Here is a 15,521-nt window from a genome sequence, read left to right on the forward strand (position 1 = left end):
ATTTTGCCAATGGAAAATTGAACATGCTATTTCGAATGTATACACGATGAAAAACTTACGGCAATTTAAAAGATTCACCAACACCAACAAAACGGCCAATGATAAGTTATGCTAATAAAATTCCTCCCTAATATTAATTGATATTTCGGATATAATCGATCGATTGTCATAACATCTAATCATATAGAAATTACAAAGCGTGTAATGAGTTCTGAGTTCTTCGATCCTTATATGAATTTAATAATAATTTAATATTATGATGAGTATGACTCAATATGAGTTTTCTTTTAATATTAGATATTAGACATGCAATTCTTAACTATTGCGAAAAATGGATCTAAAATAATTGTAATTTTTAGATTGCAAATTGTTATATTTTAAGTAAAGGTAAACATAGATAGTAATTTGTGATTATTTTAAAACTTTCATATTCTGAGTAAAGATTTTACAAGAGGATTTATTTCCGCCATTTTTATCAGCTCGTAATACACTTGCAAATGTCGCGTGGTAGATTAAAAGATTAAAAGGCGAGATAACAGGATCTTTTTGATTGCAGATATTTAAAGATAAACGCACAGGTTTTACTCGGGGGTGGAGGGGGGGAGAAGAAACTAATAATAAAAAGAAGAATGATGCATAATGGATCTATAATGTTCCACTTTAAAATAACGCCTGATCAATTGGCCTCGCAACCAATTGAAATTTTCGATTATTCGTCAAGACGATATATACATGTGATCAATTCCGTCGAGAGCTGTCGAAGAAAACTTGTCGAACGATCGACGCAAACACCGACGCTGTTTTTCAACGAAGCGATAAAGTCATAAATTGTGAGCAAACGGGAAAGAGTACGGAGATTAAGAAGATTCGTATATAAATCAGCTATATTATATATAGGGTGTTCCAAATCACTCGCAGTCCTTTTCTCGGATTGCAAGAAGTTCTGTCGACTTTTGAGCAGTTTAAGTTCATTTATCTTCGCAACTCTTTGACGAATAACATTAAATTTGTTTGCGACGAAACATCTTAAAATCCTATTAAAATTACATTCCATTAAAATTAAAGAAAGAATAGAGGTTTATGATCTTTTAAAGCTTCATTCGTGAAGCTCAGAAAATTCTCTACAATTTTTTATTTTTCACCATTTATCGCTTAACAAGTATTGGAATTTTAATATTTCCGATACTATTTCCTAAAACAAATTTAATCTATTTCGAAATTTAGATATTGTTCCGTGTTAATTAAAAATTAATTAATTATATAGATTGACACAAGATGCAGAGAGATCCCGTACATCTTGTGTATTTCTAGTGCAGTATTGCAAGACGTTGTATGTAAGAAATTCTTTTTCACTAAGGCTGAGAGAGTTTCGGTATCCGGTGAAGCATAATTGCCCAAAGCATAGTGCAATCATTGCGACCTAAAGGCGTTCTTAATAAATAGGCTCGATGCAGATCTGCCTTTGTACTCATATTAATTGCTGTAGGAACATTCAATAACAATGTGGGATTTCTATTGTTTCGCAGAAGCGACTTCGTAACGGCAACCGTTTCTTCCCGCGATTAAGAAGCGATTGGATCATAAGGATGACCGCAAATGCAAGTTTTCAACTAATCCTTAGATTACACGAGATTCTGTATTATTTAGTCTAAATATAACAGTTATAAAAATATAGCAATATGAGAAACTCTCTAGGAAAACGACAAAAACAGAAAGAGGGATTACGAAAACTCAGAAAGATGTAAAATAAAAAGTTGATATTTCTATTTCATTAATTGATAATTCGGGAAGACGGTTATGCAAAGAATTCAAACGTCCCAAGAAAATTGCATGATCAATAGTATATGTATAGAACCTGAAAGTATGATACGCTTGATATATTTGAGGATTAAGTTAACGTTCTCTGAGAAAGCGTTACGTTAGTAGAACTTCTTTGTGGCCGAGAAAGAAAAAGAGCACGCGTGCATATATGTATCGATATGTATAATATATTGACAAATTTCCTTTTATCGACTAAATCATTCGGGTGCCATGAGCTATATTCGATAATGCGACAATGCGAAACGCGTGTATTTTTCCGAGATTAAAAATTGTAATTGGAGAAACCGTAGAATGTAAATTTCCATCGATCACGCGCTATCAGTTGCGTCATGCCATACGCGCGATGCGTGCCACTCACATACACACATATTGCACACAAAATTACACCTGCGCAAAGTTTTCGTTCAAATATGACACATAAAAACTAAAAACTCACTCGGCGCTCAATTCTCCTCTCTTTCTTTGTCTTTCGAAAGCGTCGGTCCCGAAAAAAGGAGAGAAACGAACGAGCGAAAAGACGAAAGAGAGGCAGTACCAAGGCTGTGCGGACAACGGCCGGTTATGACGAACTGGGTCCATTTTTCGAAAGGCACCGATAAGCGCTTGGGGCCGGCCAACTCGACTTCGTTACGCCGTTTATCAGCGGTAGATTACTGATAAGCGATAGCGTGTCTACCTAACACTCGGCACTGACGATCGTCGCGCCGAGAATCTTATATATATTGTACGCACGGAGTCGCGAAACGATAAAATACATCGAGAAATGCGCGTCGTATTAAAGCGTAAAAGTGCCGCAAAATATTATGTATTTTCTAGTTGATGTCGCGAGTTATCAAGACCACAAATATGTGTGATATGATAATAGTGGTGAGTGATAAAATTGTGAAATGTAAATAATATCGCATTTATTTTTTCAGCAATTCTAAATTATCGAAATAGTAAAAATTCGATTTAATCGACCGTAGTGAAACGAGCCATTAGACAAGTGATTAAAACTCTGTCAATAAACTACTTTTAATCTTTCTTTTAAAAAAGTCTGAAATAAAGTCATAAAACAGTCAAGATAATGTAGACGTATAAATAATGTGCATCGATTTAATCGTAAATTGAAATCGTAAGAATTATTTTACAAATAAATTTTCATCATTTGCAAATCTATGTTCTTTCCGGTTTGCTACCCCGAAACGATTGCTGATATAGCCGTGAATTTGTTACGCAACTCTATAAATGGAGTTAAAACAAGTGAGAGATAGAAACGTGAAATTTGCATATAATATATGTCGTAAATGTAATAAGCATAGATGCGTGCAGATTAACTTAAGTCACTTAAAAATCGCGTACGTTCCTCATTTATTTAATAAGATCAAGTATTTTGTGCTCTTTCGCGCTTTCTACTCGCGTAGTTTCGTAACTATTGCCACGCCCCATTCACAAGCACGCTGAAAAGAATCTTTGAGATAAGCTCTGCAAATCTTGGAATATGTAGATATTTAAGTACTTCACGCTTCAAGTACTTACTCACGGATATACTAGATATATATTCTAAATTTTTCATCATTATAAACTTCTTCAAAATTTTTCTATTAAATTATAAACTTCTTATACACAAAAAATTATCACTATCAACGCAGTAGAATCTATTGCTGTCTAAGACAATTTTATTGATATAAAAATAATTCTACTATATATCTCAATGTCAATAGAAATCAATTGATTAGAGTGAACATAGAGGCAATTTAATATTGGATCGATTCGTCAAAAAAATATGAAATTATATATAATATTATTTCTATAGTATAAAAGAGAGAGAGAGAGAGAGAGAGAGAGAGGGAGGGAGGGAGGGAGGGAGGGAGGGAGGAAGGGAGGGAAGGGGAGAGAGAGAAAGAGAGAGAGAGAGAGAGCTAAATGATGACATTTACAACAAATGGTTCGTGGAATATATCGCAAAGTTCTTACGTGTCGAATTATTCGGATGATTTATGTCGATCAGAGCGATTCTCTCCGAAGACAATGAAAAGCGCGGCTCAATACTCTGTCTTCTTCGCGCACGAACATACAAAATTAGCAGTTTAGTGTTTCCAAACCGTATCATAAAACACGTTTAGAAGTATTTTGGACGCTCGCCAGACTTTCGTCGAGACATAATGTCAGTGTCAGCGCGTTATAAGCAAGTAGATAAGAAAGTGGGAGTCATTAATCATTAGGCAGCAGCGTAACGCGCTGACTTACGATAGATAGAAGCTGCGCTATATTCTTTCTTGTTGAAATGCTTAAAGAAGCTTGTTTTTGTGAGTATGTTGCGTGTCAGCAGGATGACAAATAAAAAAATCCTAATTTGTTATGTAAATGGGGAAGTGACACGTATATCACGAGCTTAGTACATGATGAATGATGAAATCACGGTCAATACAGAATAACATGATTTTAATTCAGATCAACAACGAATCAAAATTATAATGCACTCTATGGAGATCAGTTTAACGCATTAATAATATATAGTGAAGAAATTGTATTTTAAATCTATTTTTCAGTTTTTTTTTTTATTCAGTTCTTCAGTTTTCTTCTTTGTTGCTGCGTTAATTGATAAATTTGTCCGGTACCGCGATTCGCGATGTGATAAAAACTTACGAACGCGTATGTACGTATAGACCGGCGTTGTCGGTGCGTTGCTACATTGTTCGAAGCTTTCGCGTGCGACACGCGATGCACCGACACGCCGTCGCGCCGTTGCATACCGGCGAAGGACTTCGTTAGAGGGCCGCAGACAACCCAACGAAATAACCGGCCTCGTCAGCAAATGAGGATTTGCGGTCGAGAAAGCAGGAGTATGACGTGGCCGAGCGCGAACCAAGAATGGTCGAGATATACTCCGATGATAAACTTTATCATGTAAATTAACGACGCGTTCTAGTAAACTGCATGAATAATTGAAAAATGCCGCAATATAAATGTTTATATCGCGTATATAATTCAAAAACTTATTGGTGAGAAGATTCACTTTAACTTGGTAAAAATCTTGCGGAGTTTGTCAATATCAAATAACAACAAAAAAGATTTTTCTAAGTTAACTTTTTGATGTCAGAAATTGTCGATCGCGTTAAATTATCCGTATACGGTGTATATATTCTATACATACCTACAGCGAGATAAAATATATGTAGAAGGTAAGGAAAAGAGAAAAAGATTATTTTCAGAAGTGCGACGGGTGTGACGGTTAAATAAAATAACACACGGTTATCCGGGCAATCAACATTTTACCACGGATTAAAAAAGATGCGCGCTGAAAGTAAGGGAGAATTGTGTCGTTCGTCCAAATGTCCGAACGTCCGAACACGCGAAGGATGCGCTTCCTCGGGACGCCCACGTTTGCTCGCGATAACCGCCCGCTACCGCCTCTCGACAATGTCCTTTATGGAACGAGACGTCGCGCTCGACAAGGCGCGCATCCATCGTCGCATGGCACATTGCAGTCATGTTAGAAAAGCCGAATGTGGAACGTCTTTATTTCCGGTAGTGCCAAGGCGTGTTACCAAGGCGGAGGAACAAGCTCTAAAAGCGTCGACAAGGCTAAATATACGGATAAAAGAACGGTCGGCCATCAATTTCCGAGTGAGCGCTACGATCTTGGAACGTCGGGGCAAGAGAAGAATCTTTTAATTGTAACAGGTTACGCAACGCACTCTCATCTATTGTAATAATCGTTTATTTCAAGATAAACCAGCTGCTTCTCTATTTGCGTGATATTTCGACGAAGGAACAAAATGGATATTTTAAATTAGAAAAATATGATAATACCTCAGCCTTTTTAACTTTAATATCCATTGTTATTCAAATAATTTTCAATGTCAATTCTTGTCAATTTAAAATACGTTTACTTATCGTTCAATTTAGGCGAGTGAGATATGATGTCGATAAATGACGCATCAATAAATTCACGTTCGTTCAAAATAAGAGTAAAATGCAGTTATACTGCGTGCACCGTGTGCTGCGATGCGCGACTCACGATTAGCGCGATAGCTGGCGCGAGGTCTTTTGTTCGACGTAACAAATATACCTGCAATCACGGGGAAGTATTATCGAGGAGCAGGTACCAGGTACCAGGTACTATGTACCAGATACCATTGGCACGAAGTGATTCACTCGAAAAAAATCGCTAATTCTGTTGCGTAATTCTATTAGAAAAATTAAAACATTGCAAATTGCATATTTTCAGAAGATAATTTTTCATGGCTAATGCCATATGTGCAAAGTAATACCATATTGCTAAATGTTGCATACATTTCATCCACGAGAACATTTACGAGGCATAAAACGAACAAGAAGATTAGTTTCTGGTTTTTCTGCGCATAATTTGAATATTTAGTATTTACTACAAGTTTTTGCCAAATTTGTTTGAACTGTAAAAATTATGTAATAAGCACTGAACGCAAAAATGAAGTTCTCGTAACGGTCTCATTGAACATACGTCCGTATTGATAAGAAATTCCACCTTACCGCATTCCGCAAGATAATCAAAATGTCACTTGGAGTGAACCAGGAAAGACCGCGTCATAATACAAAGTGGCCAACATTTTTAACGCGGCAGACCTCCCCTCCGCACAAAAATTATGTAACCCATATCGTATAATTGTTGCATCGAAGTCCCGCAATCCATAGATCGTTGCAATCGTTAAGTATTACACTCGTCAGTCGCGTGCTTCATACCTTTTTTGTGCATTCGATGTGAATGAACAGAAAAGACTCGCAGCTCGTTTGTTTTTCTAGTGCGCAACAGCCGTTATGAGAATCCTATTGTCGAGCATAACGAATATAAAATGCGGTATCTCTCTTGAGTAGTTCGTCGCTTTTGTCGGTCGAGAAGAAAGCTAGATTAATCAAGTAAAGTAGTGAGCAATTATGAAGCGACAATCGGATTTTCGCGAGAAAAAGTTATTTTATTTTACGTCGTTTAACGACAAAAAAGAAAACGAAATAGTTCAGCACAGAAACGAACGATACATATACTTTTGAGTATAAGATTGAAAAATAAATTTGAAATTTTCATGTCTGTAAAATTTTCAGTAACTATGTCCACTGCTGTGACGTTCAGCAATAATAATTAATTAAATATATGAAAATACTAATGAAAATATTGCGATATTATAGCGACAGAGCTGCTCGTAGTAATTGTTATGATGGTTGGTGTGTTCTGTAATAGATAGATATGTAAAGTTTCGATACTTTTATACAAAACGATTGTTTGTAATTTCTGATGTTTATCGTTACGCATTTTTCTTTGTTTCTTTCGTTCGTTAATCATCATTTTAAACCTTATTTTGATAAACGCGCGTGTATCGTCGCTCGAAAAACAGCTTACGACTTACGACCGAGAAACAAACTTCCCTTTGTTCCGCGCTATGCTCGCGCCAGAAACGGAGGGACGAACATTTGAATCCGCAGATTGTGCGTTTATCTCGGCGGAATAATGGCCGTTCAATCAAACTTTCCCCGTCAAATCCGCAATTAAACCTGCTATTGATATATGTCGGGGTCGTCCACGAGCGCGATAAACTCAAGACTCTTGTGGCGCTTTGTCGCTCTTTCGTTTGAGTATAACTCATCGTTTCGATTGAATCTCTCGAACTTGTAAGTACCAGCGACTCTTACTCGATCAACGTTGCTCAGCGATCGCTAGTTTCTCTACGTATCGTAACGTAAAAAATCCTGTACCCTATATTGCACGTATTAAGAAATAAAGATAAAAACGAGAAAATTAAGACTTTTTAAATTCTTTGGAAAAAATTAGCGCAACGAGGTATGTTCACGTACATCGAGAAATGTAAAATAAAAATCTGATTGCTTATGCGCGATCGAGATCTGCAATTCAAATTTATGGAATTCTACGAGGGAATTTAGAACGATAATTTATGTCAAACATACGTATACTGGACTTCGTACCGAAGAAATCAGTTATAGCGTACCGTTGGTTTGTGCACAGATAACTGTGATTAACATTGAGCGACGTTGGTTGCATCCAGAGGATAACCGCAGCTGGTCATTTCTTGCTTCTCGCGATGAAACAAAATCGTTATGATTACGCGCGCGTTGTTGAATTAACGAGCGATATAGCGATAGTAACGCTATAGTAACGCTTCGCTAGGTATAAATGACAAAAAGGCGTTTCCCATGCGAGAATGCGTGGCTGGCTCGAGTAATCAATCGTGGTGTTGCGAATTATGCGTGTAAATACTGAGCCAGTTAAAACGTATAATTTTCGATCGACGCGAGAAGAGACGGCCATCCACGGATGGCCTTCCGATGACATGTTTCAATAAACGATTGGTGTCCGTGGTCGCTTGAACGTAATAAGCTAATTTAAACTTGGATACGTTCATCGAGCTCGATTATAACCAATATAACAGCACGCGCGTTGCGGGGAAAAAAAGTAACGACACTTTTCTCGCGCAACGTTCTCCTTAGGCCCGGTTGCACCAACGTCGCATAACTTTATACGTATATAACCTTAGCTAAATTGCATATTGGAAATAAAATAAATATAACATATTTTCCTACAAACAGTTTTGCATTACGCTTAAACTTTTTTCTCTTTTTGAAATAACATATAAAATAATGCTAAACCAATTAAAGACGTCTAATATAATTATCCAGAAATAAGAGCCTTGCGCTACTTTGATTCATAAGTATATAATAATAGTAACGTCACGCTTGCAAATTTTTCAAATAATTCAGTCTTGCGTAAGATTATCTGATTCATTTTGACGTATTCTTTCCGCGCGAATAAACTCGCGTAATTTTCCAAGAAGCTATTAATCTAGATTAGACGTTATCTTTTGTAGAAGGCAAATCATTAAGACGAACGAAGAGTCGAGTCACGGTGTGGCGAAGGGAAAGCTATCCAAGTGACCCGAAACACGCGTAATATCGCAGTCTCGTACTAATTATGCTCGCAAGGCGCAACCATGGAATTATATGCTATATGGGTGGGTAGTTCCGCGTACACGCGCGCGCACTTCCGTCTATATCTATTCTTTCGTTGCTTTCGTTTGCTTTTTTATACGCGCGCTATTCGCGGCATCGCGCCCTGAAACCCAGAAGGAGAAAAGGGGAAGAGGAGGGGGAAGAGAAAAGATAATCCCGGCCACACACACACACACACAAGACGGCTTAAAGTCGTTACGGTAACTAATAACGCGGAACGCGGAACGTTTTCGGCCACGCGTTCGCGAATCCGGTTTTCTATCTTACAATTAAACGCGCGCGAGGTAGGTGCGGTGAATTAAAAAACGCGCGCTTTAACACTTTTATTTTTTCCAAACAAAGAGAGAAAGAGAATGATATAGAGATGATAATTCGATCCACCTAAAGGCTATAAAAAATAGAAAATAGAATATATTAAATTATTTCTATAAAATAGTGATTATATATATATATATATTTCGAGAAATAGGTCTGTGTTAAATTAAAGAGTCACAACACGTAGACTTGGAGTGGCATGAAATAAAATGTTTCGCGAAATTCGCACGGAATCGCGAGCGTCTTTGAACGTTTAAATACTTATTATCATTCAGATTATTCGCAATACGAGCAGCTGTTGCTTCGTGCCTCGTGTCGCGGTCGTCGTGGACACGATCAGAGTCTACATAAATAAATCGCACGCATATTCGCGTACAGTAGCGTGACGCAATGCCGCAAAATCGCACGTACTGCTATTGGAATTTGTTTATTCTTCTCGTTAGCTTAAGAGAAAGACGTAGCGACAATGCGCGCGTTGCGAGATTGACGATTGACGCGCGAGGAAGCGGTGTTTTACCACGTAACCTAACCTAACCTCGCTTAAGGATACGTTGGCGTTGATTTGGTGGATTAGCGAGATTTGTTCGCTACCTTAATTTTTTGCAAGCGAAACGTTCTTATTGACTCGATAAACTGTATCGCGTTATAAAATAATCGATAATATATTAAAAACTTTAGTTGAATATATATAGGTTAACGCGAATCAATAATTTATAACAGGATTCTAACATTTTACACGTGGTTGAGAGAGAGAAAGGAGCAGAGAACGGTGGTTAGCATATAAATTCCCCAAGCCTAATTCACCTTGCTCGATCGGATGAAATCACTCAAACGTTATCACTATTATCACAGTTTACCGTAATCGGCACCGCGGCACCACGGAGAAGTAAGAAATTGCAGATTTCCGCGCGAAGAAGCGCGTACCGTCGATCGTCGCACATAACGGCACGCTATTTTTACGGATCCCGATATTCCTTCGTTGAGCTCGAGCACTACGATGCAGGACGCAGCGGATCACATTATCGTCTCTCTCTCGCTGATAAAGAGTTCGAGCTTCGGGCGTGATCGTCGATCTTCGCGAGAGTCTATCCGGCGCGGAGTGCGGCGGAGTGTCGAAAACCGTAAGCACCGGAAAGAAGAAAAAACTATACTCCAAGTACGGACGGCGATATGTGAGGTAGTCCGGTGTGGAACGGTGCAGTCGTGTCGTGACACACGGTGACGCACACGCAAAGCGTCCACCGACAATGAGATGCGTGCGACGCGCGCTCTTCTCGTTCGGTTCCGGCTCGATTCGATTCGACTCGTCGCGACTCGGTTCGGCTCGGCTCGGTTGTCTCTGGTTGTCTTGCCGCTCCGTTCGGTTGGGCAACTCGGCGACTCGGCGAGACGCGGCACGCGGCACGAAAAGTGGCTCGAAGCTCGAACGAGAACTACGAGCGCGCGTGACGACGGCAACCGAACTGCTGCGCTTGGTGACGCGAGCGACCACGCGGACCGGCGAAAGCGAGTCCGGAGTCCGGAGTCGCAGCTCGCAGCCGGCGTTCGTGACTGTGACTCACGAGTCGACCTGCTACCTGCTACAGGCTACTCCCGCTGTAGCCTAACCAGCCGGTGCGCGGTACGCGGCGCGCGGCGCGCGGCGTGCGACGCGCGTACTATCGTTAGAACGAACCCGAGGTGCAAGTGCCGATAACAGTGCCGTTCGCTCCATCGACGACGCCCGACGATTTGTCAGGCGGTTCAATCTAATTGTACATTTTACCACAAGATTTTTGTACAATATAACGATATCGGAGAAAAACTGGGAGACACGGTTAAGAATTTCAAGCGATATGCGTACTTTTTTGTGGATAATCGTATTCCTTGTTGCTTCGATAACGAATTTTGCAACTATATAGAGATAAAATAGATTTTCGAGTTATTTTGTATCTTGCGACACACGTGTATATGCTATGCGATACATGTTTGTTATTATTCTATTTGGCGTTCTCTCTTTGGAGACTCGGCACGAAATAAAAATAAATATGTTAAAATAATTTAAAATTATGCATCTCCGTTGTTGTTGTACTCTCAACATAATTTCAAATTTCTTAGGTTTCAAATAATTAATCCTGTATATACCATTCTAATCGAACATCTATATATATATAACAATAACTTTATTATAAATCGGGGATTCTGGATTTGGCAACGCAAAATTTATAACTGGATAATAAATCTGTCAAGAAAATCATATATTATGCTTTGCGGCACCATTTGTAAATCCACGCGTGTGAAAAGAGAAATAATTCAGCCAAAACACTTTTGCATTCGCGCTCTTTCTCTCGCCCGTGATTTTTTTTTTCCAGCGTGCGGAAATTGATCACCTTACGCGGATCCGATTTTCCCAATCAACTCACAGCTCGTTGTATTCGCGCAACGCACACGCAAATTGTAAAAAATCGTGCGTGATGCGTCTCGTCGCGGGGCGGAAAAAAATTGAAAACTATTTTATCATTAGAAAATATAAAATAAAGACGAGCACGCGTGCGGCTCGCCGCGATCGAGTCCTCGTCCGAACCACAATCCGGAATCCGGACCGATCTCGGCGACGCTTTTATTCGTCGACCTTGGATCCGGCGTGGTCCGGGGGGCCTGGCGAAACACCGATCCGCTGATCGTCAAGAGAGCCAAGAGAGCCAAGAGAGCTGGCAACTCTCCCGAATCTCACGTTGTCCAGGGCATTCCACGATGGAGATGGAGTTGCGCGTTGCGCCCGTATATACCCGCGCGCGTGATCGCAACCTTCGTGCTCTCTATACCGGGATCGATCGGTCGGAACGGGAGCCGATCGCGGAACGAATTATACTGATTCGCGCGAATAGGGACGAGGTAAAAGGATGATTGCGACACGATGCCCGTTTTACGTTACTTATATTCGCGTGCAGCTTTTTATCGTCGCGCTCCGCTGTATTATCGGTCGATTTTGTAATAGTCTTTCGATTCCGAGAGACCGTTTCCAAATATCTGCGCGAAACGTAATTCGTGAAGAAACGCGATAACTTTTTGAATGAAAATTCGAGAATTTTTTGAAACGTTTTGAAAATATAGCCCAAAAAGGCAAATTATCCAAGTATTGCCTTTTTATTAAAAGGATAAGTATATTGAAAGGGGATTGAACTTGATATTAGATTTTTTATTCGCACACATTATTTGAATATACCCGATCTGTTGTTTCAAACTGTGCGAATTTTTAGTAAGTTTATAGTTAGTAGAAGTAGTTTAGTTTTCACTAAAGTTCGAGATATATAAATGTTGAACATTTTTAGGCGCGGAAACTTTCTTGCTTGGATTTCTTTCAGTCTCCCGTTACGTTCAGAAAAATACGAAGAAAGATCAACGCGAATCAACTCCTCGGAGCACAATACGAAGAACGGATATAATTTTGAGAATGATAATTGCGTGACTTGCAAGCCACAGTCGCGAGACGACTGATTATATATAACGCCGAACGCCATAACGCTCCGTCATTCGTCGCGCGTATACGTAAAATCGTGGAGCTAAATTTCATATGCCGTTGGACGGGTCAGCGCCGCGCGCGTCTATTCCTTCGAGCAGCAGTTTCGCGGATAAATATACGATAAGACCGCAGTCTGGGGAACTTGATTCGCTCAACTGCTGAAAAGATAGAGAGCGGCGGAAGCGTATGATTACGAGGATTATCGGTTATCCCTGCTTTTTATTGCCCTTTCCGCCGTGGTGGACCATCCGTGGTACGCACGCTGATTAACGCTCAGAACGCATTTCTCTCGTCTCGACGAACATTCGAAACGTAGAGAGATAACCAACGTTTTCAATTTGTAGATAATTTTCATATAATATAAAATAAACCATCGTTATAAAGATGTATACTTTGTTATTGTTTGCGTTTTATTTTTTCATTATCATCTCTATAATATATATATATATATAGATGGACGTTGACCTAAAAGTATAGATATAAATGAGCAGATGCATTTTGGTAGTCTAGGATAAAGATCTATTTTTTACACACAATTCGCAATTTTCAATTTATTTTGAACACCGCGGTCAACTGAATGAGAATTGATCGCGCGACTCATCGTTGGTAAATAGAAGATTTGAAATAAGCCGCGAGTTCTTACTTCTCTGTGCAAGCGTTTTTATCGGGGTCACCGTGACTAAGGTCGGAATAATTGGAGCACGAAGCTCGTATTTTTTTCAACCGTTGATATCGCATTTTAAAAACGCAGAAAAACCAGTACACAATTTTCTCTCGAATAATTATAGCCTTCGGCGAAGTATTTTAGAGACACGGTCGTTACGTCTACGAGCAAAACGTATATATACATGCACGTGTGCGTCCAAGATAAAAAAATAAAAGTATAAAAGTGTAAATAAGATAAGAAGGAGATAAGATACAAATGGAAGTTTAGATACAGGTATATACCTTCATACGTATACCGAACAAGTACTTCGCACGCAAATTTATTTTTGCTACTTGAGTTAAAACTCGATCCCTGATGCAATATAATGATTTGCTCGGTGAATTGCAGGCGAAGCGTTAACATCGACGGACCTCTCTCGTTTCTACAATCTCCGGGATCGGTTTATAGAACCGAGGGGAATCTAGTAACTATATATGCCACAAGTGGCCAAGCAACCGCGTCGAGTAGCATGCAGATATAGATGTAAACTTGATTCCAGACTAGTCGTTTATTTTAAAAACGACTTAAGTATGTGGAATGAATTAAAATGGATATTTTTAATCAACGTAGTTTATGAATTTCTTACGTTTCGTTCGCTAACATCAGCTTTTTTTATATATTTGATATTTTAGTAATTTTATATATATATAACATTATTCTAGGTACCCCTTTAGGGAGTATTATAAAAGCAAAGTATTAAGAGATCGTAAATTATACTGAATCGAAATGAGAATTTCTGCAATTTCTTTAGGTCGTTCGAGGCTGAAGGCTGTATCGGTAATTAAGCTTTCGATATAAATGGACTTATTTGTCAGCAAGCGAAGCATTGCGGAGTTACACGATGATATTATTCAGAATCAGTCAGCTGTTGAATCGTGGGAACAATTATTCTACGATACGGTTCGCGATACGAAAGATTGCGTGAGATCTTCGGCCAGTGCTGCCTCCTTTCTGACTTCCGTTCACGCTCAGCATACGGCAAACGAGTTTTACGTCCCGGTGCGTCCGAAGGGTTTCACGCGGCGCGATTATCTCCATCTCAGGTCGGGTTTCGACTCTGTCGCTGAGTGAATCACGGAAAGAGAGAGAGAGAGAGAGAGAGAGAGAGAGAGAGAGAGAGAGAGAGAGAGAGAGAGAGAGAGAGAGAGAGATTCATGAGTGTTGCTCTGAATAGAGATATGTTAACGATACATCAATATCGAAAGCTTTTAACGAACCAAAACGATAAAAATCTGTGTAAAAATATACACAATAAAAATTGAGGACTAAAAAGAATAGAAAAATTTTAATTTAATTTAATTTAGTTATGCAGTTTAAAGCTCTGTCAAAATAATTTATTATATAAATAAAAACATTTTTCTTGTAATATATGTATAGTAAAATGATTACAACATTTTTTAAATATCATAATAATTCAAAGATTTTAATTTCGGCAAACAGGACTGATCTCTGATAAAAAATTTTATTGATATCCACGACAGTTTAAAAAAAAATCTACTCAACACTCGTACTTTTAAAATGCAAACAGAAACCTTGCTGCTTGTTACAGCGATATCGCCTGTCTACAGATGGCAGCACTATATTAAATAATGAATATCGTATATGCCAACATTTAATGAATTAAAAGTGCGTATATACAGATAATTATAGCGTAACGCGTGTCACTTGTTCCGTTATGTGATTCGATATCAATTACGTGGTTAATAGATATATGTTTGCTTTAGGAGCTTTAAACGGTGAATTATATTAGTAATTGAAAATTAAACGTTAATTGATATGATACTATAGTATACGTCCAACGTAAAGCGTCACATTTTACATTATTACAGATGAAAATATTCGCGATACGTACATAGTAGCGTACATCAGCGGGTGTAATGCGAGCGTTTGCAAAGCATTTGCAAACAATAGACTGCGTTGTCTTTTCAAGTACACTAGACGATGAAATGAAATACAAAAGAAACAGCACGGAGTAAACTAAAAGTTTCCCGCGAGACACTTTCTTGTTATTATATTACTTTCTTTATTTCACGCGATAAAAATTATACTCGCGCAGATGTTCTCATTGCAATAAGCGAATTATTGTAAATTCCTCGCGAAAGTTCCCTATATCACTTACACTTAACTGAATTATATAAGCTGTAAATGCATCTGCTTTTTCTCATAGAACTTTGCAAACGCGGGATAAAAAGTGCAAAG

At 38.8% G+C, this 15,521-nt stretch overlaps 1 protein-coding gene across 13 annotated transcripts in view; it reads right to left on the reverse strand.

Moving 5' to 3' along the window:
* LOC143896918 (serine/threonine-protein kinase MARK2) overlaps window positions 1-15,521 on the reverse strand; it is a 66,514-nt gene that overhangs the window by 29,303 nt on the left and 21,690 nt on the right. For 2 of the 13 annotated variants that reach the window (XM_077405107.1, XM_077405088.1), the window contains exon 1: window positions 9,919-10,583. The exons of 3 other annotated variants lie outside the window; for them this stretch is intronic. The gene's annotated coding sequence lies outside the window, so the exon portion shown is untranslated. Of the gene's footprint in view, window positions 1-2,257; window positions 2,592-9,918; window positions 10,594-15,521 lie in introns of those variants that run through there. 8 more of the 13 variants (XM_077405130.1, XM_077405115.1, XM_077405135.1 and 5 more) reach the window with 7 other exon arrangements.

This window comes from Temnothorax americanus, unplaced genomic scaffold (genome assembly GCF_048541705.1).
Source record: "Temnothorax americanus isolate GAGA-0224 unplaced genomic scaffold, ASM4854170v1 Scaffold1, whole genome shotgun sequence".
Lineage (NCBI taxonomy): Eukaryota > Metazoa > Arthropoda > Insecta > Hymenoptera > Formicidae > Temnothorax > Temnothorax americanus.